Source organism: Phyllopteryx taeniolatus, chromosome 6 (assembly GCF_024500385.1).
Source record: "Phyllopteryx taeniolatus isolate TA_2022b chromosome 6, UOR_Ptae_1.2, whole genome shotgun sequence".
Classification (NCBI taxonomy): Eukaryota; Metazoa; Chordata; class Actinopteri; order Syngnathiformes; family Syngnathidae; genus Phyllopteryx; species Phyllopteryx taeniolatus.
Genome location: NC_084507.1, coordinates 25855668 through 25880912, shown reverse-complemented (window position 1 = coordinate 25880912; position 25245 = coordinate 25855668). Strand labels below are relative to the sequence as shown.

Genomic DNA, 25245 nt, shown 5'->3' with positions numbered 1-25245 from the left:
GACAAACCACTATCTGTATAAGCCACTCTCTTTGTTATTTGTTATTATTTTACCGCCAATCCTCTTCTGTTGTCGATCAAAGAAGATCCATTACAAATAGAGATGTAATTTGTGTGTCTGCAAGTTGTTAAAGTGCCTCCTGCAGCAACACTGATTGCTACACTTTACAGCCAACAATTCTGCCTCGAGACAGGCAAAATCCATTCAGGTTCATGTGGCCAACATACTATACAAGAGAAGAACAAAGATGAGATTATTATTAATTCTTATGATCAATGTTTTCCCTTCTTAAAGTGAAATAAACACAACTTGATCGAAGTGTGTGGAGAAGATGAAAGCCATGCAGGCCAGCTTTGTTTGGGGTCTCGTGATTATATGCTGGTATATTTTATGTTTTGTTGATTTTAACACAAAATTGGCAATATCCTAAAGAATAATAAAAACACTATGATGGGATAATATGCTTTCTCCATTTTCTTGCAGTGTGGAGTAGAGTGAACCCCTGCTTATTTGTCACTCAGTTGAAGTTCACTGTAAAATTGGATCATAAAAGAATGGGTGAAACACCAAAATGTTCATGAAAACTGTAATTTGAACTGAAATTCTGCTAGCTTAATGCTAACATTCAACGCCATAGACGGACAAACGGAAAGTAGGATAGCTGTTACGAGAATTATTAACCTTCAAGCAACTGCCACTTTACATATCTTGAGCAGTAACATATACAAACAAAGCATACAACAATACTCAGAGACATTCACTCTGCAATGTGGGAATGACAACTATTCGTGGAGTTTGGGCTTGGGGACATTCTCTGTCTCTTTTTTCTTTTTAATTACGTTGCATCTACATCCAGTAGAGCTCAGTGTTGCCTGGCATGTTGTCGAACAACGTGGTACTACACTGAAAGCGCAACTCAAAACAACCCAAATTTTGACTTTCCTGTATACTGTAAAAACATTTTTTTTTTTTAAAACGATTGCTTCAAAATCTGCAATATAGCAAGGGCATAAACGATGAACCGTATAATATTAAATTTAGCGGGGGAACACTGTAATATGCTGACAGTCACATCAGGACATGCATGATATGTTGTTATACTTCCAACATTGTTGTTCTAACCAGTGTGTGTGTGTGTTTGAGAGAGAGACGTTAACAGTTAACAACTGCAGCACGTCACATGAAGAGTGAAAAGGCCATAGCACTCAATCCCGCCGCCTCAGATGACCATCAATAAAATGTGTATGTCTGTCGAGAGAATATAAGAGACTAGAACAGCCCTACACATCCTCACTGCACAAGTGAGGGTTAGATAAGAGCCCCTGTATGGAATTGTGTCCTTGTTTGGAGTGCGCCTCATTGATGCATGTTGTGCGATGAAGAGCCTCTCAGGAACTATCCACACACATGCACACGCTCTCCAAATTGGTGTCAATGTTTTGTTAGTGGAAGGAAAATGAGCGTGTTTGGTGGGTGAAAGCGGCTCCCCCGAGACCTTTTCCTCCGTTGATTGTTTGGCATTACTGATGATAATGTCCACAGTGTAGACATCTGTGACTATTCCTGGCACGCGGTCAGGAGTTTTATATGAGTTCTACGCAGGGGAAAGTCTCTTATCCCCAAGGTTAAGCCCTGGGTTTCCGGTTTTTCCTCACTGCAATTCTGCTGACTGAGTGGAAGTCACTTTTGGCTTCCTCCACACCTTGGTTGACTCACCGGGCAGACGGGGTGTTTGTTCACATACGTAGCGGGGGTTGGGGGGGGGGGGGGGGGTGATCCTTTGTGCGTATGAGGTGTCCTCATGGTGCAGTGGCACAGTGCCACTTAAGCACATTAGTGAAGGGAAACACTCGGTTTGCCTGGCTTAACCATCCACTAATAATTGGATCAGCATGTGTCCAATGAGGCCCAGGCCACAAACTAATGTCCTAATTGGATTAGTGAGTGTGGCTGTGTATGTTTGTGTGCGTGAGGGTTTCCCTGGCTTACCGTGTGTATAGTAAAGTTGCTGGAGTAAGACGTGCGTGCGACGTCACTCGCTGAGACACGTGTCCAGTGGCCTTTGTGACCGATGACAGGTATTTTCCTGCCGAGCAGTAGATTCCGTGAGCAACACAGGGGGGAATGTCACTAAAGGAGAATTGCAAGAGACACAGAGAGGAAAAGCTTTATTTACCTGACAGAAACAAGCTGATAATTAGTCTGGACAGAGGGGGGGAAAAAGCTGGGAAAAAAAGACTGCCTATTATCAGGATTACATAACTCACAAAGCAGTGACAACTGCCATGTGTTGTATTATTATTTTACTGGGAGGCTTTATATTTTTTCAAAACACTTTTTATCTGTGCAGTTTTTATCAAATGAGACCAAAAGCAAAATATTAAGACTGAACAGAAAAACACTTGACGAGCATCTCTTTTTGGAACATACTTGTTAACCATTATAACAACAAAACACTGCCTTAACAACCGACGCAACATATAGTGACGCTGGCGTCTGGAGGCATATTTTTTGGCTGAATTTTGTAGGACTGCAGGGACCTTCAATTTTACAGTTTCTACAGTAAATTCAGTAACTGTGCTCTTGTTGTGGAAAGTATGATCGCAGTGGTGACACGAGGAATTGGGATTCTAACAAAGACACTGAAGGGTTAATCTAAAAAACACTATGTACTGTATTATCTCAGAACAGACCTGTTTGTTAACATGGGACCAAGAGACTTCACTTAGTGCAAGGCAACAATGGATTGTTTCATTATAATTATTTACAGTATGTTGATGCTCTGATAAAGTCAGAAACGGTTGGTTAATATGAGTATCATATGACATGAATACAGTCGCATTAACAAGCCATGAAGTACATTTCTGTCTCAGATGATGCCACGACTGTCTCTGCTCAGTAAACAAGATAACACATACTGTAACGTCGGCTGCACAAACACATTGGCGACGTGAACAGTGGTGGAGCCATTGTCCCTTCAAATACAACTTGTTCAACAATTCAGATTTGATACCGGCTGTAACACACCTTTGAAGTCACATAAAACTAAAATATTAAGTATTAAGTCTGCACATTTTGCTTTTTTACTTTTTTTTTTTTTTTTTGCTTAATTGATTAAGATTGTTAAAATGTTAATAAAAATAAAATGAAAAATATAGGTTCAGGTATTGAATCTTGTCTTATTTGATTATAAAGTATGTGTGCCATGTGATTTGCTGGTGACCAGTCCAGCGTGTAGCCTACCCCTGTCTTTCACCAGAAGCCAGATGGAGTAGGCTTTAGTTCACCTGCAACCAATGATGAAAAGGGATAGCTGGATTAAAACATTGCTCTGATAAAAGTTGTATGATAGTTCCGGGGTCAAACCGTTGACAACTATTGCTATTTTCATTATATCATATGGGAAATTGTTTGACGGAGAGATTTAACTTGACTAAAGAGATGCATGAAATGCTGAATGATATGGTAGACCACCCTCCCTCAGACCAGGGAACAGATCATCAAGTAGATCTTAAGCGGCAAAAAGAAGAAACATTATCAGCCCTTAAGGGCAAATCCAATTTACACTCTATTAACAATATTCACATACTGTCCGATCCCAAAGCCAAATTCCCTAAAGAACTGAGAAACTACTATCCAAAAGGTTCAAGAACCACAGTATATTCAACTATTTTTAGTATTGTGGTTTTCCGGTAAGTAATTACTTTCCAAGCGCATCAAGCAAAGTAAGCTGACAAAACACTCTGATAAATGGATACAGCGGCTGAAATAAGTATTTAACACGTCACCATTTTTCTCACTAAATATATTTCCAAAGGTGCTATTGACATGAAGATTTCACCAGTTGTTGGGAACAACCCAAGTAATCCATACATACAAAAAAGGTAGAACAAATAAGATCTGAAATTTTGTTGTGTGTGATAATGTAAAATGATACAGGGAAAAAGTATTGAACACACCAACTGGTATTTATTTAACACTTTGTACAAAAGCCCTTTGCAATGACAGCTTCAAGACGCCTCCTGTATGAAGAAACTAGTCGCATGCATTGCTCTGGTGTGATTTTGGCCCATTCCTCTACACAACCAGTCCTCAAATCTTGAAGGTTCCATGGGCTTCTTTTATGGACCTTTAGTTTCTGTTATTTCCATAGATTTCCGAGTGGTTTCAAGTCAGGTGATTGGCTGGGCAATTCTAGCAGCTTTATTATTTTTTTCTTTGAAACCAGTTGAGAGTTTCATTGGAAGTATGTTTTGGATCATTAACCTGCTGAAATGTCCACCCTCATTTCATTTTCATCATCCTCGTAGATGGCAGCAGATTTTTGTCAACAATGTCTCTGTACATTTGCTTATTCATCCTTCCTTCAATAATGTGAAGTTTACCAGTACCATTTGATTAAAAGCATCCCCACACCATCATGTTCCAAACTTTACTGTTGGTATGGTGGTTTTAGGGTGATGTGCAGTGCCATTTCTCTTCCAAACATGGTGTTCATTATGGCATCCATACAGTTAAATTTTGCTTTGATCAGAACACACTATATTCTCCCAGTATTTAATTGTCTTGTCCAAATGTTGTTCAGCAAACTTTAAACGAGCTTTGACATGCTTTTTTTCAGCAATGGGATCTTGCGTGGTGAACGTGCATACAGGCCATGGCGACGGAGTGCATTACTCACTGTTTTCTTTGTGACAACAGGAGCTGCTAATTCTATGTCTTTTTGAAGCTCTCCACAGGTGCTCCTTGGCTCTTGGACAAACTTTCTGATTATTCTTTGCACTTCTCTGTCAGAAATGTTGTGAGGAGCACCTGATCGAGGCAAATTTATGGTGGTATGATTGGCTTTCCACTTACGTATTATGGTCCTAAGCGAGTTCACTGGAACGTTCAGAAGCTTAGATATGCACCTGTAACCAATGCCATCGTTATGTTTTGCAACAATTAGTTTGCGATGGTCTTGAGACAGCACTTTGCTCTTACCCATCATGAGATGTGCCTTGACTCACACCTTGGCAATGAGACCTTTTTGTTGGTCATCAATTAGGACTGAATCAGCTGATATTCATTTGCACTGACAAGGGGCTGGATTGCTGTTTGATTATTGATAGATTTTAGGAGTTGTTTTGGCTTTCCATGCCTTTTCTCACCTCCCTTCTTCATGTGTTCAATACTTTTTCCCTGTGTCATTTCACATTTTTTTACACAATTACATTTTTTTATTTGTTCTGATTTCTTTGAATGTATGGATTACTTGGGTTGTTCCCAACACCTGCTGAAAATTTCAGGTCAATTGCACCTTTGGAATTATATTTAGTGAGAAAAATGGTGACATGTTAAATACTTATTTCAGCCGCTGTATGTAGATTGTATGCATCATTCGCAGAGGGATCTGAAAGGTTAAAATGCATGGATACACATCTTCTATGGCCCCAACCCAACTCCCCATAGGATGAATAAAAAAAAAGTATAGCTGAAGGAGCAAAATGCAAAGTCAGTGACTCCTCTTATATTTGCATGGATGTTTCTGAAAGGACAGCCTGTTCATCGCATATGTAACTAAACTTGTTTTAATTAACCCTAACGGAATGTATCCCCTGTGACTATCATATCAGTCATAGTTTTTAAAACCCTGGAAAAATGCAAGCAAACTAGAGCATGTATAACATTTTGTGAAAGAGACATTTATGCCTAGCCGTAAAATCTCTCTAATGCTCAGCGACAAGCTAACCACCAACCAATCCACTACTAGGTTATGCCACCTGGAAGCAGAAAGTGGAGGGAATACATCCTGGTTACCTTTCACCAGACAAAATAAAGAAAAAGTTAGAATCTAGTTTCTTCCAGAGTTTGCATGTGTAGGTGTGTGACTGGGGGCTGGTATGCTGAATGTGCCAATCCATAAGCCATATCGACAGAAAAACTACTGTTTCTCAACCGGAAAGCGCATTGGAGGAGAATTACTCAAACTGGATGTCCTCACAGCAGTTCAAACATAAAAATACACGCAGACACACACACACACACACACACACGCAAATACACTAAATACACACACGCTCACAGCATGCAAGTACAGATGTCAATAACTGAATTTGAGCAGCAAAAATATTTAGCTGTGCACGAAGTGGGACCCAGCCAGAGCAAAAATAACAAAAACTTGCTCAAAAAAGGTCTAAACATCAAAAGCTACCATTTCATCTAACAATTGTAATTAACAGTCATGTAATGAAGCATTTAGTCATGATAATTACTGAAAGTGTCATGGTCTGTGTTTTGGTTTGGGTTGTGTTTAGTTTTGTTCCATGTTTTCCTGTGTTCCATGTTTGTCGTGTGCTCATTAGGTTGTTGTGTCCACCTGTTCTCGTCTACTTTGTGTCGACCAATCAGCTCTCTCCAGCCACTCGTGTCTTGTCCAGGTGTTCCTCGTTGTCTCGTCAATTTGTTTGTATTTAGTTCCCTGGTTTCTTTCAGTCCTTGTCGGTTCATTGTCGTTGTCACACGTCTTGCCATGTCATAGTCGCCAGTTGTTTAGTCGCCAGTTGTTTAGTCACCAGTTGTTTTAATCATTGTGATTAAATATTATTATTTTGAGATTCACGCACTCCTGCCTTGCCTCCCTGCTTCCCTGCAATTGGGTCCACCATGTTCTTGCCTTGCGTTCCTCGCCTTCGCCCTAACCACGTACGTGACAGAAAGCTGATTAAAAGGATGTGCGGATCTAACTATTGCTGGAACTCATCTTTCAACTTGGTTCAACAGTTTGAATGTGATTGTGGAACAGAATAGGAAAGTGCTAATGCTGGTATCGGTACCAATGAAAGAAAGCCACCTCATCTGGTCTTAACGACTACAGACCTGTTGCGCTGACGTCACATGTCATGAGGCGAAGGAGACTGGTTGCTCGTCCAGCGGCCGCCACCCGTCCTTGCTCAGGCGGCGCTCGTCCAGCGGCCGCCACCCGTCCTTGCTCCGGCGGCGCTCGTCCAGCGGCCGCCACCCGTCCTTGCTCCGGCGGCGCTCGTCCAGCGGCCGCCACCCGTCCTTGCTCCGGCGGCGCTCGTCCAGCGGCCGCCACCCGTCCTTGCTCCGGCGGATGGCCACCAGACTGACCTGAGGGGTGGACTCTGTACCCTCCTCCAGGCCCCCTTCCGCCCACCCTGGGTTGATGACTTTTTGGTTGTTGTTTGGGGAACGTCTGGGATCCGTTCCTTTAGCGGGGGGGTACTGTCATGGTCTGTGTTTTGGTTTGGGTTGTGTTTAGTTTTGTTCCATGTTTTCCTGTGTTCCATGTTTGCCGTGTGCTCATTAGGTTGTTGTGTCCACCTGTTCTCGTCTACTTTGTGTCGACCAATCAGCTCTCTCCAGCCACTCGTGTCTTGTCCAGGTGTTCCTCGTTGTCTCGTCAATTTGTTTGTATTTAGTTCCCTGGTTTCTTTCAGTCCTTGTCGGTTCATTGTCGTTGTCACACGTCTTGCCATGTCATAGTCGCCAGTTGTTTAGTCGCCAGTTGTTTAGTCACCAGTTGTTTTAATCATTGTGATTAAATATTATTTTGAGATTCACGCACTCCTGCCTTGCCTCCCTGCTTCCCTGCAATTGGGTCCACCATGTTCTTGCCTTGCGTTCCTCGCCTTCGCCCTAACCACGTACGTGACAGAAAGCTGATTAAAAGGATGTGCGGATCTAACTATTGCTGGAACTCATCTTTCAACTTGGTTCAACAGTTTGAATGTGATTGTGGAACAGAATAGGAAAGTGCTAATGCTGGTATCGGTACCAATGAAAGAAAGCCACCTCATCTGGTCTTAACGACTACAGACCTGTTGCGCTGACGTCACATGTCATGAGGCGAAGGAGACTGGTTGCTCGTCCAGCGGCCGCCACCCGTCCTTGCTCAGGCGGCGCTCGTCCAGCGGCCGCCACCCGTCCTTGCTCCGGCGGCGCTCGTCCAGCGGCCGCCACCCGTCCTTGCTCCGGCGGCGCTCGTCCAGCGGCCGCCACCCGTCCTTGCTCCGGCGGCGCTCGTCCAGCGGCCGCCACCCGTCCTTGCTCCGGCGGATGGCCACCAGACTGACCTGAGGGGTGGACTCTGTACCCTCCTCCAGGCCCCCTTCCGCCCACCCTGGGTTGATGACTTTTTGGTTGTTGTTTGGGGAACGTCTGGGATCCGTTCCTTTAGCGGGGGGGTACTGTCATGGTCTGTGTTTTGGTTTGGGTTGTGTTTAGTTTTGTTCCATGTTTTCCTGTGTTCCATGTTTGCCGTGTGCTCATTAGGTTGTTGTGTCCACCTGTTCTCGTCTACTTTGTGTCGACCAATCAGCTCTCTCCAGCCACTCGTGTCTTGTCCAGGTGTTCCTCGTTGTCTCGTCAATTTGTTTGTATTTAGTTCCCTGGTTTCTTTCAGTCCTTGTCGGTTCATTGTCGTTGTCACACGTCTTGCCATGTCATAGTCGCCAGTTGTTTAGTCGCCAGTTGTTTAGTCACCAGTTGTTTTAATCATTGTGATTAAATATTATTTTGAGATTCACGCACTCCTGCCTTGCCTCCCTGCTTCCCTGCAATTGGGTCCACCATGTTCTTGCCTTGCGTTCCTCGCCTTCGCCCTAACCACGTACGTGACAGAAAGCTGATTAAAAGGATGTGCGGATCTAACTATTGCTGGAACTCATCTTTCAACTTGGTTCAACAGTTTGAATGTGATTGTGGAACAGAATAGGAAAGTGCTAATGCTGGTATCGGTACCAATGAAAGAAAGCCACCTCATCTGGTCTTAACGACTACAGACCTGTTGCGCTGACGTCACATGTCATGAGGCGAAGGAGAGACTGGTTCTGCCTTCAACATCTTCCAACCTTTTCTGTTGAGTGAGAAGCTCCTGCTGATGGTTGTTTCATCATCCAGCGTCTCCTAGATGATGGACTACTTATCAGACAGGCCCCCGGTTTGTGCGCTTGGCCAGCACCTTGTTGGACGTTGTGGTCAGTGATGTTGGAGTGCCACAAGGAACTGTCTTCTTCCCGTTTCTGTTTACCTTGTACACCTCTGACTTTCAATACAACTCTGGATCATGCCATTGCAGAAGTACTCTGATGATTCACATACACTCACAATATTGGGGCAGCAATAATCATTAAGTCCTCAACACAGGAAAAACTGACTCATTTAGCTGCCAGTATTACATAAGTGCAATAAATGTTATGCATATTAACATACATAATATACACAGTTTATATTACTATCCATATTTATACCACTGAATTTGTACTCACTGTTCAAACATGACTTGCAGTGTGCAATATTATGCATTCATCATATTACACAACAGTTTCATAGACTGTATGCATTGGGTGTATTATAATTCATTGTTACATCATTATATATATCACTGTCAAAAATATGTTTTGCCAGAAATGCACGCTGCCATAGTGTCATGTACGATCATTTTCCACAGCAACAGTAGATTTCTTTTACTGCTTCCTCAATGCTTCTCTTTGTATTTCATTTTAATTTGTCAGTTGTTCCTTTATTACAAGTGTGTATTTGTGAATATTGCTGCTGTGACAAGCTAATTTCCCCCATGGGATGAATAAAGTACATCTATCTATCTTTCTATCCATCCATCTATCTATCCATCTATCGCCCTAGTGGATAGCACATCTGCCTCGCAGTCGAGATGTCCTAGGCTTGAATCTCTGAAGCTTTGGCCTTGGTTCTCATGTTCTCCCCATGCTGGGATGGTTTTTCTCTGTGTAGGCCTGCTTCCACCCACATTCCAAAAAAACATGCGTGTTAGGTTAATTTAAGACTGTAATTTGTCACCCGCGTCCCTAATAAGGAAAGTACTATAGAAAATTTATGGATTCCTTTCATCTGTTTCAAGTTATTTCCACAACCGTAGTGTTTTGTTTTCTTTCTTTCTTTCTTCCCTGCAAGCCCAGTGTGAGGAGATAATAGTGAAAACTATTTCACTATTTATACAGTGGTATCACAGAGAATGCATTGAGTTTGGCAAGAAAACACACAGATGCTTGTGGACAATAAATGGACGTTGTGCTAACCATAAATCAAAACAGAATACAATGATTTGCAAATCATGTTCGACCTATATTTAATTGAATACACGACAAAGACAAGATATTTAATGTTCAAACTGATAAACTTTATTGTTTTTAGCAAATAATCATTAACTTAGAATTTTATGGCTGCAACACATTCCAAAAAAGCTGGGACAGGGTCATGTTTACCACTGTGTTACATCACCTTTTCTTTTAACAACATTCAATAAACGTTTGGGAACTGAGGATACTAATTGTTGAAGCTTTGTAGGTGGAATTCTTTCCCATTCTTGCTTGATGTACAGCTTCAGCTGTTCAACAGTCCGGGGTCTCCGTTGTCATATTTTACGCTTCATAATGTGCCACACATTTTCAATGGGAGACAGGTCTGGACTGCAGGCAGGCCAGTCTAGTACCCGCAGTCTTTTACTACGAAGCCACGCTGTTGTAACACGTGCAGAATGTGGTTTGGCATTGTCTTACTGAAATAAGCAGGGGCGTCCATGAAAAAGACGTTGCTTGGATGGCAGCATATGTTTCTCCAAAACCTGTATGTACCTTTCCGCATTAATGGTGCCTTCACAGATATGTAAGTTACCCATGCCATTGGCACTAACACAGCCCCATACCATCACAGATGCTGCCTTTTGAACTTTGCGTCCATAACAGTCCGGATGGTTCTTTTCTTCTTTGGCCCGGAGGACACGACGTCCACAATTTCCCAAAACAATTTGAAATGTCGACTCGTCGGACCACAGAACACTTTTCCACTTTGCATCAGTCCATCTTAGAGGAGCTCGGGCCCAGAGAAGCTGGCGGCGTTTCTGGGTGTTGTTGATAAATGGCTTTTGCTTTGCATAGTAGAGTTTCAAGTTGCACTTACGGATGGAGCTGTCACGGGTGTGTGTTCCGGTCGTTGTCTTCCCCCTGTCTCATACACACCTGCTCCTGAGAACATCTTCACCACCTGTGCCTCGTTCACCCTAATAACCTCTTGCATTTAACCTCATGTCTCATTCTTTCTAGTCGGCAGTTCGTTGTACCATGTCGTCGCGTTCCAGCATTCCTTGTTTCCATGTCACAGACTCACAGTAAGACTAGACCCTGTTCCAATTATCGAGCTCGCCTTTTTGCCTCACGTTTTTGGATACTGTTGCCTTTTTTGGATTGCCTGCCTATGTACCGACCTCTGCCTGTATATCTTTTTGAAACTGTCCATTTGTTATGGAGTCGTGCATTTTTGGGTCCTATCCTCTGTTCCGTTCATGACAGCAATTGTACGTCTAGGAACATTGTCCTTAAACTGTTCTACTATTTTCTCACACATTTGTTCACAAAGAGGTGAGCCTCGCCCTGAGCAGTTGAGGGAAGCTCCTTTTATACCCAATCATGGCACCCACCTGTTCCCAATTAGCCTGTTCACCTGTGGGATGTTCCAAACAGGTGTTTGATGAGCATTCCTCAACTTTCTCAGTCTTTTTTGCCACCTGTCCCAGCTTTTTTGGAACGTGTTGCAGCCATAAAATTCTAAGTTAATGATTGTTTGCTAAAAAAATCAAGTTTATCAGTTTGAACATCAAATATCTTGTCTTTGTAGTGTATTCAATTGGAGATATGTTGAACATGATTTGCAAATCATTGTATTTTGTTTTTATTTATGTTTAACACAACGTCCCAACTTCATTGGAATTGGGGTTGTAGACTTCAATTAGCCCCAGAGAAATTTAGCATTTGAGCATACTATTTGCAAATATTGCTCCTCATTGTGTGGCTAAATGCATATGAGGGAATGTGTTCAGGTTGTAGGTTCAAGTGCTGCATGTGCCTGGTTTCCGCAAATCTGTCATGGCATACTGATTAAACATACAGAGGCTCACTCGAAGCATGCACCATGAAGTAACATCCCACTGTGGGGAATGTAAAGGCCTCGTCTGGAGATCACAATTAATACTCCATGCGTATTAGATTTGATTAAGATTACAGGGGAAGCAGTCTAAGTCAAGTTGACTGTGACCAGAATGCCGGCAGCAACTACCACACAGGCGCACGATTGTGAAAATATTGTTGAATTATTATTCAAATGTGATTTAATCTTACAGCTGCAAGAAACACATAAGCAAACAGCCCAAAAGTGGTACAATTTGACAATTTATTTTTATTGTCACTAAAATGCAGGTTTGCCGTAAGAGAAAGGTGACGATTCTGATTGACGGGCCCGAGAAAATAGTATTTTCCATTTCTTCATATATATATAATATTAAATGAGATCCCCAAAAAAGTAAACATTTTTATACTATTTCATTCATTTATTTGTCTATCAATATTTATCTGTGTGCAGTGCTGTAACACTTGAAGTTCCCATCATGCTGAGAGCCCTCAACACACACCCACAAGAATATATACGCACTCACAAGTTTACAACCACCTCAGTTACGCACCGCCAATTCCATCAAGCAGCGGGGCTGAACCAATCAACAGAGGAAGGGCGATAAAAGAGGAAGTTGGTGTGGTCACACAGTGTGTGCTCATCATCCAGCACTGACAGAAATAGCTTCATCAGTAAGTAAACAACACATCCCATTCATGAAAAAAACCCGCCAGTGGCTGCTTCCTCCCATACGGACCAGCACTAGGGGGAGAGATAAAGAGATGATAAATGCAAAAAAAAGATGGAAATATAGACTCAGCCTCAGCGAAAACTAAGGAGTGGTGAGGGAGGTGAAGTTTGTGCGAGAAAGTAAGCCTGACGGTGATGATGACATCACATCCTCATCTGTGTTGCTTCCAGGTTGGTTTGGAAAACACCAGAAATTGACGTCACGTGATGAGACACCACTTTCCGTCTCTTTCTCAGTAAGTCACACACAAGTCTATATTTGTGTGTGTACTATCACAGATGTACATACATAGTAACAACAATGTAACACAGCACGGTGCACATCCTCGAGCTCTGACGGGAGTCACCAGCTGTTTTCTGGCCCACTGACTGTGCCGTGACATAAAAACCGCTTTCCACTCACACGCAATAAAACCAACACACAACACATAAAGCCAGATAAGGAAATTGTTAAGTTATACAGTACAGTAAACACGCATGCATAAGAGGAAGTGATGCAAGCTGCAGTGGAAGATCTAATTTTAGTAAACGCGGAAGAGTCCATTTCACTTCTCTTTCCAGGATTAACACATACACAAAATACAGATGCGCATGCATATGCGTGAGAGCAATCAGTGAATGTGCACACTTCCTTGCCACAGAAACCCACGCAGTCTTCCACTGGTGGTGCCCACACCGTTGGAATAACCAAACATGCTCTCCACTTGTTGTTCAACAAAGGCGTGTAGGCAACAAACGTCCCTCTTTGGATTTTTTACAGTCAAAATAAAGTTCGTCATGGCACACACCACGCCGCTATTTATTACTTTTGTTATTCTCTCCACCTAGTGGTGATAAAACTGTGTCATTGCAGTACTTGTGTCATATGATTTGTCATGGCAATGGGGACAGAGTGGGCGTTCTCTCACTTCCATTTACATCATGAGACGACAGGAAGCAAGCAGCGAGTGAGAGGAGAGTGGGTGGCGTTATAGCTACCTTGACCATACCGGACCACAACAGAACCCAAAGATGGCAGAGAGAGATTGTGAACAGAGTCTTCCAGTTGCACCCGGACATGTACACAGATCTGTGAGATAGTGGAAGCTTTCGTTGCGGGCCACATTGCACATTGACCAAAAATATGAATACAATACTTTTATTTTGGCTTCCATTTTTCCAAAACGGAACTCAAAGATCTAAGACGTTTTCGATCTACAAAAAAGGCATATTTCTCTCAAAGAGTGTTCACAAATCTGTGTAAATCTGTGTTAGTAAGCATTTCTCCTTTGCCAAGATAATCCTTCCAACTCAGAGGTGTGCCATATCAAAACGCTGATTAGGCAGCATGATTATTGCACGTGTGCATTAGGCTGCCCACAACAAAAGGCCACTCTAATATGTGCAGTTTTACAGTATCCAAGAGGGTGAGAAAACCAGTCAGTGACTGGTGTGTCCAGCAATTGCAACACATCTCATTTACATGGAGTTGATCAGGTTGTTGATTGTAGAATGTTGGTCCACTTCTCTTCAATGTCTGTGCGAAGCTGTTGGATATTGGCAGGATATTGGCCCCCCCAAACAAGCTCAATGGGTGACATGTCAGGCGAGTATGCTGGCCACGCAAGAGCAGGGATATTTTCAGCTTCTAGGAATTGCGTACAGATCCTTGCAACATGGGACTGTGCTTTGTCATGCTGTAAAAGGAGGTAGGTGATGGTCACAACAATCCAGGTGAGGTGGATGGATTATCTCGATACAGGAGAAATGCCCATTTACACATATTTAGATTTGTGAACAATGTTTGAAAGAAATGGGCCATTTGTTTACGTAGAAAAAAAGCCTTAGATGTTTGAGTTCAGCTCATGAAAAATGGGAGCCAAAACAAATGTTGCATTTATGTTGTTGTTCAGTATAGTTCTGGCTGCCCTCAGGAGGCCCCATCAAAACCCACAGTTCGGTGAGTGGTGGTGACAGTTTGGTTTACATTGGTTCCAGTAAAGGAAAGAAATGCTAAAAGAGGGACAGATTTAATGACGTTTAAAATGAAACATCAATAGCTTGAATATTTTAATTTTAGTATAGTGCAACAACAAAGGATGCAGACAAGTGCAACAGTGTTTGAACAGTACAAACTATTATGAAAATGAAAATAATGAAAATGGCATTTGTTGTTGCTTTCAAACCATTGATGATCCCGTGAGAGAAGGTTTAAATTCTGCTGGAAGTTGCAATTGTACAGCGCTATTTAAAAAAAACATTTTTTTTTAAAGATATGGTCAGCCAGAAACTGAACTGCACTGTTTGTTTACAGACTAGGAATGTGGCTCGAGTGCAAGGCAGTTACACTTATTAACTTAACATAATATGTTCTGTGTGGGAACCCTAATGATCGACCCATCATATACCCATCAGAAGCCTTTGGCTATTATTACCATTTTTATAGCTAGTTTTGAACAAAATTCAAAGTAGCAAAATTACTCGCGAGCTTTCGCAAGACACACGAAATGACGTGGAGGACTAGATCTGGAAGCGGGCCTTGAGTTTGACACCTATTTGATCAGTTAGCTTTTCTAAAAAAGGAAAGATGGAATTTAATACATCCATCCATTTTCTTTACCGCTTATCCCCACTATGGTCGCGGGCAGGAGGCGGGGTACACCCTGAACCGGTCGCCAGCCAATCGCAGGACACATAGAAACAAAAAAAAACATTTGCACACACATTCACACCTACGGGCAATTTAGAGTCTTCAATCAACCTACCATGCATGTTTTTGGGATGTGGGAGGAAACCGGAGTGCCCGGAGAAAACTCAACCAGGCACGGGGAGAACATGCAAACTCTTTCAAACATTTCCAATGGGGGACAGGTCTGAACTGCTGGCAGGCCAGTCTCATACTCGCATTCTTTTAATATGAAGCCACGCTGTTGTAATACCTGCAGAATGTGGCTTGGCGTTGTCTTACTGAATTAAGCAGGGATGTCCCTGAAAAGGACGTTACTTGGATGGCAGCATATATTGCTCCAAAACCTGTATATACCTTTCAGCATTAATGGTGCCTTCATAGATGTGCAAGTTATCTATGCCATGGGCACTAACACACACCCATACCATTATAGATGCTGGCTTTTGAACTTTTCACTGCTAATAAGCCGGGTGGTCCTTTTCCTCTTTGGCCCGGAGGACACGACGCCCGTGATTTGTAAAAACAATTTGAAATGTGGACTCGTCAGACCACAGCACACTTTGCGTCAGCCTATTTCAGATGAGCTCAGGCCCAGAAAAGCCGGCGGTGGCATTTCTGGGTGTCATTGATATATGGCTTTTGCTTTGTTTTAACTTGCAGATGTAGCGACGAACTGTGTTAACTGACAATTGTTTTATGAAGTGTTCCTGAACCCCCGTGGCAACATCCTTTAGACATTGATGCTGTTTTTAATGCAGTGCTGCCTAAGGGATTGAAAGTCTAGAGCGTTCAATGTTGGTTTTTGGCCTTGCGGCTTACATGCAGAGAATTCTCCAGATTCTCTGAATCTTCTGATGACTTGTAAATGATGAAATCCCTAAATTCCATGCAATTGTACATTGAGAAACGTTGGAAATGTTGGACTATTTGCTCACGCAGTTGTTCACTAAGTGGTGAACCACGCCCCACCCTTGCTTGTAAACAACTGATCCATTTTTTCAACATTAATAACTTTCCCAGTGTTTTGTTGCCCCTGTCCCAGCATTTTTGGAATCAACTTCAAAATGAGACAATATTTGAAACAACAAAAAAATAAAAATAATGTTCATCTGTTTTAAATGTCTTTGTAATGTATTCAGTTGAACATAGATTGCAAAGGATTTGCAAATCATTGTATTCTGTTTTTATTTATGTTTAACACAACGTCCCAACTTCATTGGAATTGGGGTTGTAGACTTAAATTAGCCCCAGAGAAATTTAGCATTTGAGAATTCTATTTGCAAATATTGCTCCTCATTGTGTGGGTATATGCATATGAGGGAATGTGTTCAGGTTGTAGGTTCAAGTGCTGCATGTGCCTGGTTTCCGCAAATCTGTCATGGCATACTGATTAAACATACAGAGGCTCACTCGAAGCATGCACCATGAAGTAACATCCCACTGTGGGGAATGTAAAAATGGCGAGATGTCCCTAATTAAGTTCTATTGTCATCAGTTTGATTTTCCGTTTAGACTTATGTAAAAAAAAGAACAACAAAAAAAAACACAATATTATTGTCATTTGGTATTGTTTTGTCCAGTTTTCATTCAATTTCTAGACTCTTGTTTGAGTTTTGGACTCTTCTGAAATTTAGGTCCAACTCCAAGGTCTTCTACCGCCAAGCTGTTTGAATTCTGTGCAGCGTTGAATGGGGAGAAGTAGCTCCTGTGGTATATTATCAAGTGGCCTAGAAATGTCAGAAGCATTATATTCCTTTCAGCAAAATGAATTAATATTCAAATGCAAAAGGGACATAATGACACCCACAGAGAAAGCGGAATCTCATACTTGTACCTTCTTAGCTCAACTACAATGTCATTATTGTAACCATGACAACAAGACATGACAAGGAAGTTCCACCCTTACAACCACTCATTCTCTTCTAAATTGTTTTTCTTAAGCATGAATTCTTAGGGCTGACAAGACAATTTTTTAAAAGGATTTTAAAAGACTTGTACCTAGTTTGTTCTGTTATTTTTATATGAAGAAATGTGGTTTCTGTGCCAATGACAGGCCTTGTTTAGTGCATAGATAGAGAGGGAATGTTGTTTCTTCCTCCATCCTTCCAATAATGCTTTCTCACACACACAGTGCAAAGGCCAATCCTGAGGTGTACCCCTGGGGGCGGTTAATGGACAGACTCACTCATCCTGATACTTTCCTTCCCCCTCCAAGTCATCTTCCATTGAGACCACCCCTCATTTTTTCCCACTCTACTAGTGTTTTCCACCCCAGTGGAAACACAGAAGGGTGGGCGTGTGGCAGAGCGGGTGGCTACAGTGCATGCAGGAAAATGGGTCAGAGATATAGGAAGAGATCACGGAGGGGGCGACCATTGAGGACTAAAATGTGCTCAAGGCGAGCTGTGTGTGTGTGTGTGTGCATGCGTGTGTGTACAGAGGTGAGTAAGTGGGGTTGGCCGGTGCTGAAAGCCCCCCAGGATGGCATCACCTTCAGGCACATGCCTCTAGTGTCTCTCGCTCAAACACAACACTTTGATTTTTTTTTGGTGTGTGTTTTTTTTGTTTGTTTTTTAAACAAACCTGTTACGCATCAAAACTGAGTGACACTGTGGAATAAAAATAAGTAGCAGCTAAAAGGGACTCATTTTGGTCATCTTGCTCAGCAACGTACAAATTTAACAGTCAAACACATTTTTTTATACTAAGCATCTATTTTGGCACCCGTTTTAAAAGCGTCACACACGTTTGTCCGCGCGTGGGTGTCTTTGTTGTGTGCGATAGTGACTCCATGAGCATTTGTGTGAATAGTGGTGATGCATAGGTGACAGTTGCGTGTTTTGGCACACAACATGGCTGCGGATGGAGTTGTCATGGCGACTTTTAGGACTTCACCATGGAGAGCCGTCGTGTTTGCCGTAACGTTGCTCCGAGCGAGACGTCACAACGGAGACACTTCAGGGAAAGATAACTGTATATCTTTTTGCACAATTGTCAAAAAAATAATAATAATTGTACCGGCATTACCAGATTACTAGCAACCTTTTATTGGTCAGTGACTGTTTTTCTCAATGTCTTTATGTCTCTAAAGTATTCTCTGTCAATTGAGTGTCTGTTGTCGTACTAGAGCGGCTCAAATTCCTTGTGTTTTTGACATACTTGGCGAAATAAAGATGATTCTGTTTATGTGCGCTAGCCTATGAGCTAAGTGGCTAGCACACTATGGGGCATAGTGTACTGTCATGGAAGATGCATTTTTTTTTAGGTTGTAGGCATAGCTTATGTTCATGGCCCAGAAGCGTTTTTCATACAAACATTGACTGTAATTATAACTACAACTGTGTTAGCGCGTTCTGACTTTCGTACAAATTCGGGTTACGTTGCCGCCATAGAAGGCACTTATTGTATGGTACAGATATGTACAACGAAACTGGTGTGCAAATCCAAGTTATTTTTTTCAAGAATAAAAAATAGAATAGAAAAGAAATAATATAAAAATGATACTAAAACAAGACTAAATTATGTTGACTAATGTTATATGTTCAAGTAGTAGCAAAGTCAGGAATACTTTGAAATGGAATAGGTATTGGTGTTACTATGCTTTCGGAGGCTATTCTTTTAACAATTCACTTTCTTTATTATTCTTAACATCCATAAAAGTGGGTCACGACTCAACAATAGGAAAATGCGGGTCCCACGATGACAACAGTTGAGAAGCAGATGCTCACTAAGCTGAAGTCTAACATGATATGCTCACATCAATGTGCTCTACGAATAACACATTTTTCCAACTGCTGGTGAAGCGCAAGACGCAACAGAGGTCACAGCACTTTTGACACTTTGATACTCGTTATGACATAGACACTCCCACCCACACACACACACACACAAGGACGCACTCCGTTAGCCAATCACACACATTAATGCTCTGACATCATGGCCGAGAGGCCCGTTGTGCAAGAACAGCTGTCTTGGAGTTACCACAAAGATTGTGTGACGCAACAGTGTGGGTCAGAGAGAGTGTGTGTCAGATTTTGAGTATGTGCCGCTACTGCATGAGACTTGGTCCACACAGCAGCGGTGTGGTCAGCGTGGGAGAGATGAGTCACAAGGTCGACCAGAAGTTTCATTTCAGTGTTGGGGGAGGAAGACGAAGACAGATACACAGAAAACCGTATGAGAAAATACAAACCGATGACAAGTCGGAGAGGCAAAAAAGAAAATGACCTATCATGCAACAGACGCACTTTTTCTTCCTAAAATAACATTTTCCTAATCCTTGTGATGGTACAGTAGCTCGTGATAAGGAGAGTAGTGCCTCTGTTGTTGCCATGGTGACCTTAGATTACATATTTTACTGGTCTATAACAGTGGTTCTCCAACTTTTTGCACCTAAAAAAATACTTAGAGCTCCATGTACCACCAACATGACCAATATTAAAATACAAATAAAAATATTACTTAAATAATAATTATATTAAAATGTATTGCACACAAAAATTCCTGAATAAAAGTTTAAAAACTAAAAAAAAAAAAAGTACTCAAAGAGTAAACGCACATGTATTGAGTATTCTTTTGCATAGCATTGGAGGGGGCCCACATACAACACATTGACTAACTTGTCAAAAATATTGGACTATCCCAGTTTTGTGTTACCTTAGCATTTGGTGCTCATATTACAGTTCAAAGCGGTGTGTGTGGTGCTTTACAAACATTACTACACTCTAAAACAATCCAGCAATGTTTATTTCAAGAGAAGATATTGGAAAACTTTTTTTTTTTTTTTTTTTCAGCACATAATCACATTGGTTTGGCTTCTTTATGTCTTGTTGCATCAGTTTAAAGTTACCACTGTCTACAAGGTAGCTGGAGACCAGGTCGTAAGAAATATCACTTATCTTCTTACTTTTGTGTTAAGCTGACATTTCTGTGCTCTATTTACATGCACATTGATGATCTTATGTGAGGAGTCAACTCCACTGGGGGAAAGACGGAAGGAATCTTGCCAAGCACATTCCATGGAACCCATTCCCAACGAGTTTCCACTATTCCACTGGCTTGATAGGAGGAATTTAGGTCCAAAATAGAGAGACGTAAGTAAGAGGCATTGGGCGAAACTATTACATCTAAAACTTAGCTTGTTGAGGTTGAATCAAACTATAGGTCTTTCCATCAACAACAAAAAAAGGATCATGCCAGTGATGAATGGCCCAAAAACCTTCTGAGGCTAGGAAAGTCGTATGAGAACCCACAAGACTCAAAGTAAAAAGTGAAAATGAAAAATAAAGCGTGTTGCATTTTTTGTTTGGTATGTACCATTCACTCAGAGAATCAGCCTTTTAGGCACAGTTACACAAGAACAAATGAATAGTGGTTGTGAGATGCCATCATCGCATCACGTCAAACCCTGCAGCTGAGCGTATCCAAAGCAAGTGCACATAAAGGTTTGAAAACACTTTGGTTTGTACGGCACCACAATTTAAACTCGCAAAACGTCAGCATACTGTTTGTCTGTTCAGACAACAATCTTAAAATGCAACATTGCCAAGTCGATGTAAATCACAAGCATAAAATCACATCACATGCGCTACATTGTAAGTATTGGGGATACATTACAATGGTGCTTTCAACTTTTATTTTCTGTTCCGGCATAACTGTCGAAACGCTCTTCTGAATAAATGGACAAAAGGTCGCATAGACACACTCGCAGAAAGTATTCTCACAAGAGTACAGGATACGAACGCCGCGGCAGCTGCAACGAGTCGGCCAGTTCCATATGTTCTTCCTTTTTCGCTTCACATTGGTGTAACGGCCTTGTGAAGACGACTGCTTGTCAATAGGTAACGACTCCTGTTAAAGCATGTGGTCTGATTTGATTGAAGCTTGATGGTTCTTTGTGTGTATTGTGTGTTTGTATGAGAGTGTTCTGCAAAATCCATCAAAGCTACGAAGTGGTTAACCATAGTGGCACCAAAAATAACACCACACGGTGACATACAGACCTCTGCTCTGGACACAGTTTGGGTGCTCACTAGTAATTGAATTAAGTGAATGAAGAGGATGGGAAATTTAAAAACAAATTGGAAGGTTTTTTTGTTTTTGTTTAAAAATCATTGTTGGACATTGCATAGATACCGTATGTGCAAAATAGTTTGCCGGGCGCATTTATTCACTCAGCTGTAAATGGGTGGGGGGGCGGTAGTGCGTGCGTGTTCTCCCTCGCCCCCATTTGGAAAATACACTTGAGCAGTATTATGTGGCTGTTTCCACAGTGGAAGCCTGTTCCTGGATGCGAGACTGCAGTGGAAGTTCCCCTTCTTCATGGAGTGAAGGACCAGGAGGGGGGAAACAAAAGACAGGAAAAAAGGGAAAGAGGGCACAGAGGACGGAGTGAACGGAAGGCTTAAAGAGAGGTCAACAGCGCGTTCCCTGAGATAACCGGACAGGTGTAAAGATTCAGAGTGGTGCGGTGACAGGTGGAGGTGAGTTGAGGTTAGGACCTCCACTGACCTTAGTTTGGTGCAGCTGTTCTCTGACATTTAAAGAGAAGAAACATGAAAATTGTATTACCGGGTATTATTATTAGTGAAGCAGGGTCACCCAAAGTCAGGCTACAGCTCACCCACGACACTTTTGAGGCCAAGAGATATAGAAAATGTATGGAAAGATGATTCTGTCAAATAAAAGTGTATAGTGAATCAATGTAACGGAGTAAATGTAGCGCGTTCCTACGCACCCCTGCCCAAGATCCCAATGAGGCTAAGTAGTATAGAAAAATGGATTTGTAATTTTAAATGCTATAATTAAATGACTGTGTGTTTGTTTAACTCTTTCTCATGTTTGTTTTGTCTGATTTACAAACCCCAATCCCAATGAAGTTGGGACGTTGTCCATCCATCCAACCACTTTCTGTACCCCTTATCCTCACTAGGGTCACGAGCTTGCTGGAGCCTATCCCAGCTATCTTCGGGTGAGAGGCAGGGTATTCCCTGAACTGGTCGACAGCCAATCACAGGGCAAATAGAAACAAACAACCTTTCGCACTCACATTCACACCTACGGGCAATTTAGGGTCTTCAATCAACCTACCACACATGTTTTTGGGATGTGGGAGGAAACCGGAGTACCCGGAGAAAACCCACGCAGGCACGGGGAGAACATGCAAACTCCACACAGGCGGGGCCGGGATTTGAACCTCAGAACTGTGAGGCAGATGTGCTAACCAGTCGATCCCCATGCCGCCGTTGGGATGTTGTGAAAAACGTAAATAAAAACAGAATACAATAATTTCCAAATCCTTTGAAGTTGGGACGGTTTACACAACAGCCCAACTAAATAGGTTCTAAAAATAAAAATAGCACTGTGTCCTTGGTTTTGTTTTTCTTTCTGGCGACGCCTATGTGTGCAATGGACTCACACTAGAATTCAGCCAAACCAAAAAGCTTCGCACCTTCTGCTTCCAGTCATGTGCCAAGATGTTGAATGCCACATCAAATGATATGCTCAACAACAAAAACAAAAAAAAGTTTCAAAATCAGTTACACAATATGCAAAAAAATAAAATAAAAATAATTTCCGCTTTTTCAAAGAAGTGCGTGGCAAAGTGTCTATGGGGGCTGATCCTGAGGTTAGGTTGCAGGATTTGTAAACAGACAATTTAAGCATCAACAAGCTAGCACTTGTCCTTCATGTCTAAGTTGTAAAACCACAACAGTGAGTCAGAGTACCATAAAGCAGCCAAAGTCATAGCAACTCTCTCTGGATTTCAAGAAAAACATTACAGACATACGTTTCCTACTTTAGCGACAAAAGACAGTTTATTGAGGAATATCACTTTTTGGTGTAGTGTGAATGGACCATAATGGCGAGATGGAAGTTTTACAATTTGAGTGAGCAGTGGTGAGCGGTCAGGGCCAGCAGGGCCTTCTCTGCTGGCTGAAAAACAATCTGAAGCACTGAGTTGACCTATTGTACATGCGTAACCTCCATCCATCCATTCTGTGAACTGCTTATCCTCACTAGGGTCGGGGGTGCGCTGGAGCCTATCCCAGTTGATTTTGAGCGAGAGGTGGGGTACACGCTGAAATGGTTGCCAGCCAATCACAGGGCACATATAGAAAAACAACCATTCACATGCGCAGACCTTCTAGAACTTTCTCCCATCTCCCGACTGCATCTCTGTAGCTCAGCCACAGTGATCTTTGGCTTCTTCTTTACCTCTCTCACCAAGGCTCTTCTCCCCCGATTGCTCAGTTTGGCCGGACGGCCAGTTCTGGAAGAGTTCTGGTCGTCCCAAACGTCTTCCATTTCAGGATTATGGAGGCCACTGTGCTCTTAGGACCCTTACGTGCAGCATACATTTTTTTGTAACCTTGACTAGATCTGTGCCTTGCCACAATTCCGTCTCTGAGCTCTTCAGGCAGTTCCTTTGACTTCATGATTCTTATTTGCTTTGACATGCACTGTGAGCTGTAAGTTCTTATACAGACACGTGTGTGGCTTTCCTAATCAAGTCCAATCCGTATAATCAAACACAGCTGGACTCCAATGAGGATGTAGAACCATCTCAAGGCTGTTTAGAAGAAATGGAAAGCACCCGAGGTAAATATATGAGTGTCACAGCAAAGTGTCTAAATACTTATGGCTGTATGATATTTCAGTTTTTCTTTTTTAATAAATCTGCAAAAATGTCAACAATTCCGTTTTTTTTTCTGTCAATAAGGGGTGCTGTGTGTACATTAATGAGGAAAAAAATCAACTTAAATGATTTTAGCAAATGGCTGCAATATTACAAAGAGTGAAAAATGTAAGGTGGTCTGAATACTTTCCGTACCCACTGTATTTCATTTGAATGTTTTATGGTTTTGTCAGGTTATTAGATCAATATTGATTCTGAACTGCTACAGATAATATGCTGTTATATTCCGCTTTTGAATAGTATTGATGGCTTCTACAATTGCGACACAATCGTGGGTGACAGGGGATTTATGTCGGGTAAGTCCCTACTGAAGGCCCAGGTATCAAATGCATGGCCCACCACTGTGACTGAGACACCTGATTTGGAGAAGCACTTTCTTGTCCATATAAGCCACAAATTGTACCATATGAAAAATAGCAGCGTGTCTCAACTTTCAAAAGGTGCAAAATTATCAACCCCACTAGGTTGGGGCATCAAGTTGTTGGAAAAAAATTATAAAACCCCATTTTTATTTTGCATATTGATGAAAATTACACAGTAGTTGAGGCTGGTAATCTGTGCAAACATCGTATGTCAGCAGCAACTGAAGACTGCTTTTATGGCCACTGCATTCCCACTAAATAAATGAGTGGTTCCAGTCATGGGGAGTGGCAAACTAAGTACTTGATCTGCAGGTATGAAGCTGGCTGAGCATCAGAAGAAACGCTTGGCACTCCTCCAACCTGGACTAACGTTGCTATGCATTTTTTTCTTTTTTTTAACTGATTCCACACTGAGGGTTTCTGGGAGCTTCCTGATGAAACCCACAGAGGCAGTGAATACTGGCTACACCAAAGGTGAAAGTTTCTAAATCTAGGTCGTAAATGACCAAAACTGAATTATTTTCAAGGCAGAATGATGCCATTTAAGTGTCAGAGTTGAGAAATCATGGTGAAGACAGTCATAATCATCAAGTGTGACACTGCCAAGAACTGGACGTTCATCCAAAATTGATTAAAAAAAAACAACAAGAAAAACTGGTCAGGAAGGCTGCCAAGAGCCCAACAGCAACATTGAAGAAGCTGCAGGAATTTCTGGCATGTACTGGCTGTTTAGTTCATGTGACAACAATCTCCCATCTTCATAAGTCTAGGCTATTGGGTAGGGTGGCAAGACGTAAATGTCCCAAACGCATGTGGGAAAATGTGTTATGGTCCAATAAAAC

General features: G+C 42.0%; 1 long non-coding RNA gene across 1 annotated transcript in view; it reads right to left on the bottom strand.

The window, feature by feature from the left end:
* Nucleotides 1-1999: 1999 nt before the first annotated feature.
* The window catches only part of LOC133480107 (uncharacterized), a 34032-nt gene continuing 10786 nt past the window's right edge, over nucleotides 2000-25245 (bottom strand). The window contains exon 3 of the long non-coding RNA XR_009789185.1: nucleotides 2000-2130. This is a non-coding gene — a long non-coding RNA (uncharacterized LOC133480107). The remainder of the gene's footprint in view (nucleotides 2131-25245) is intronic.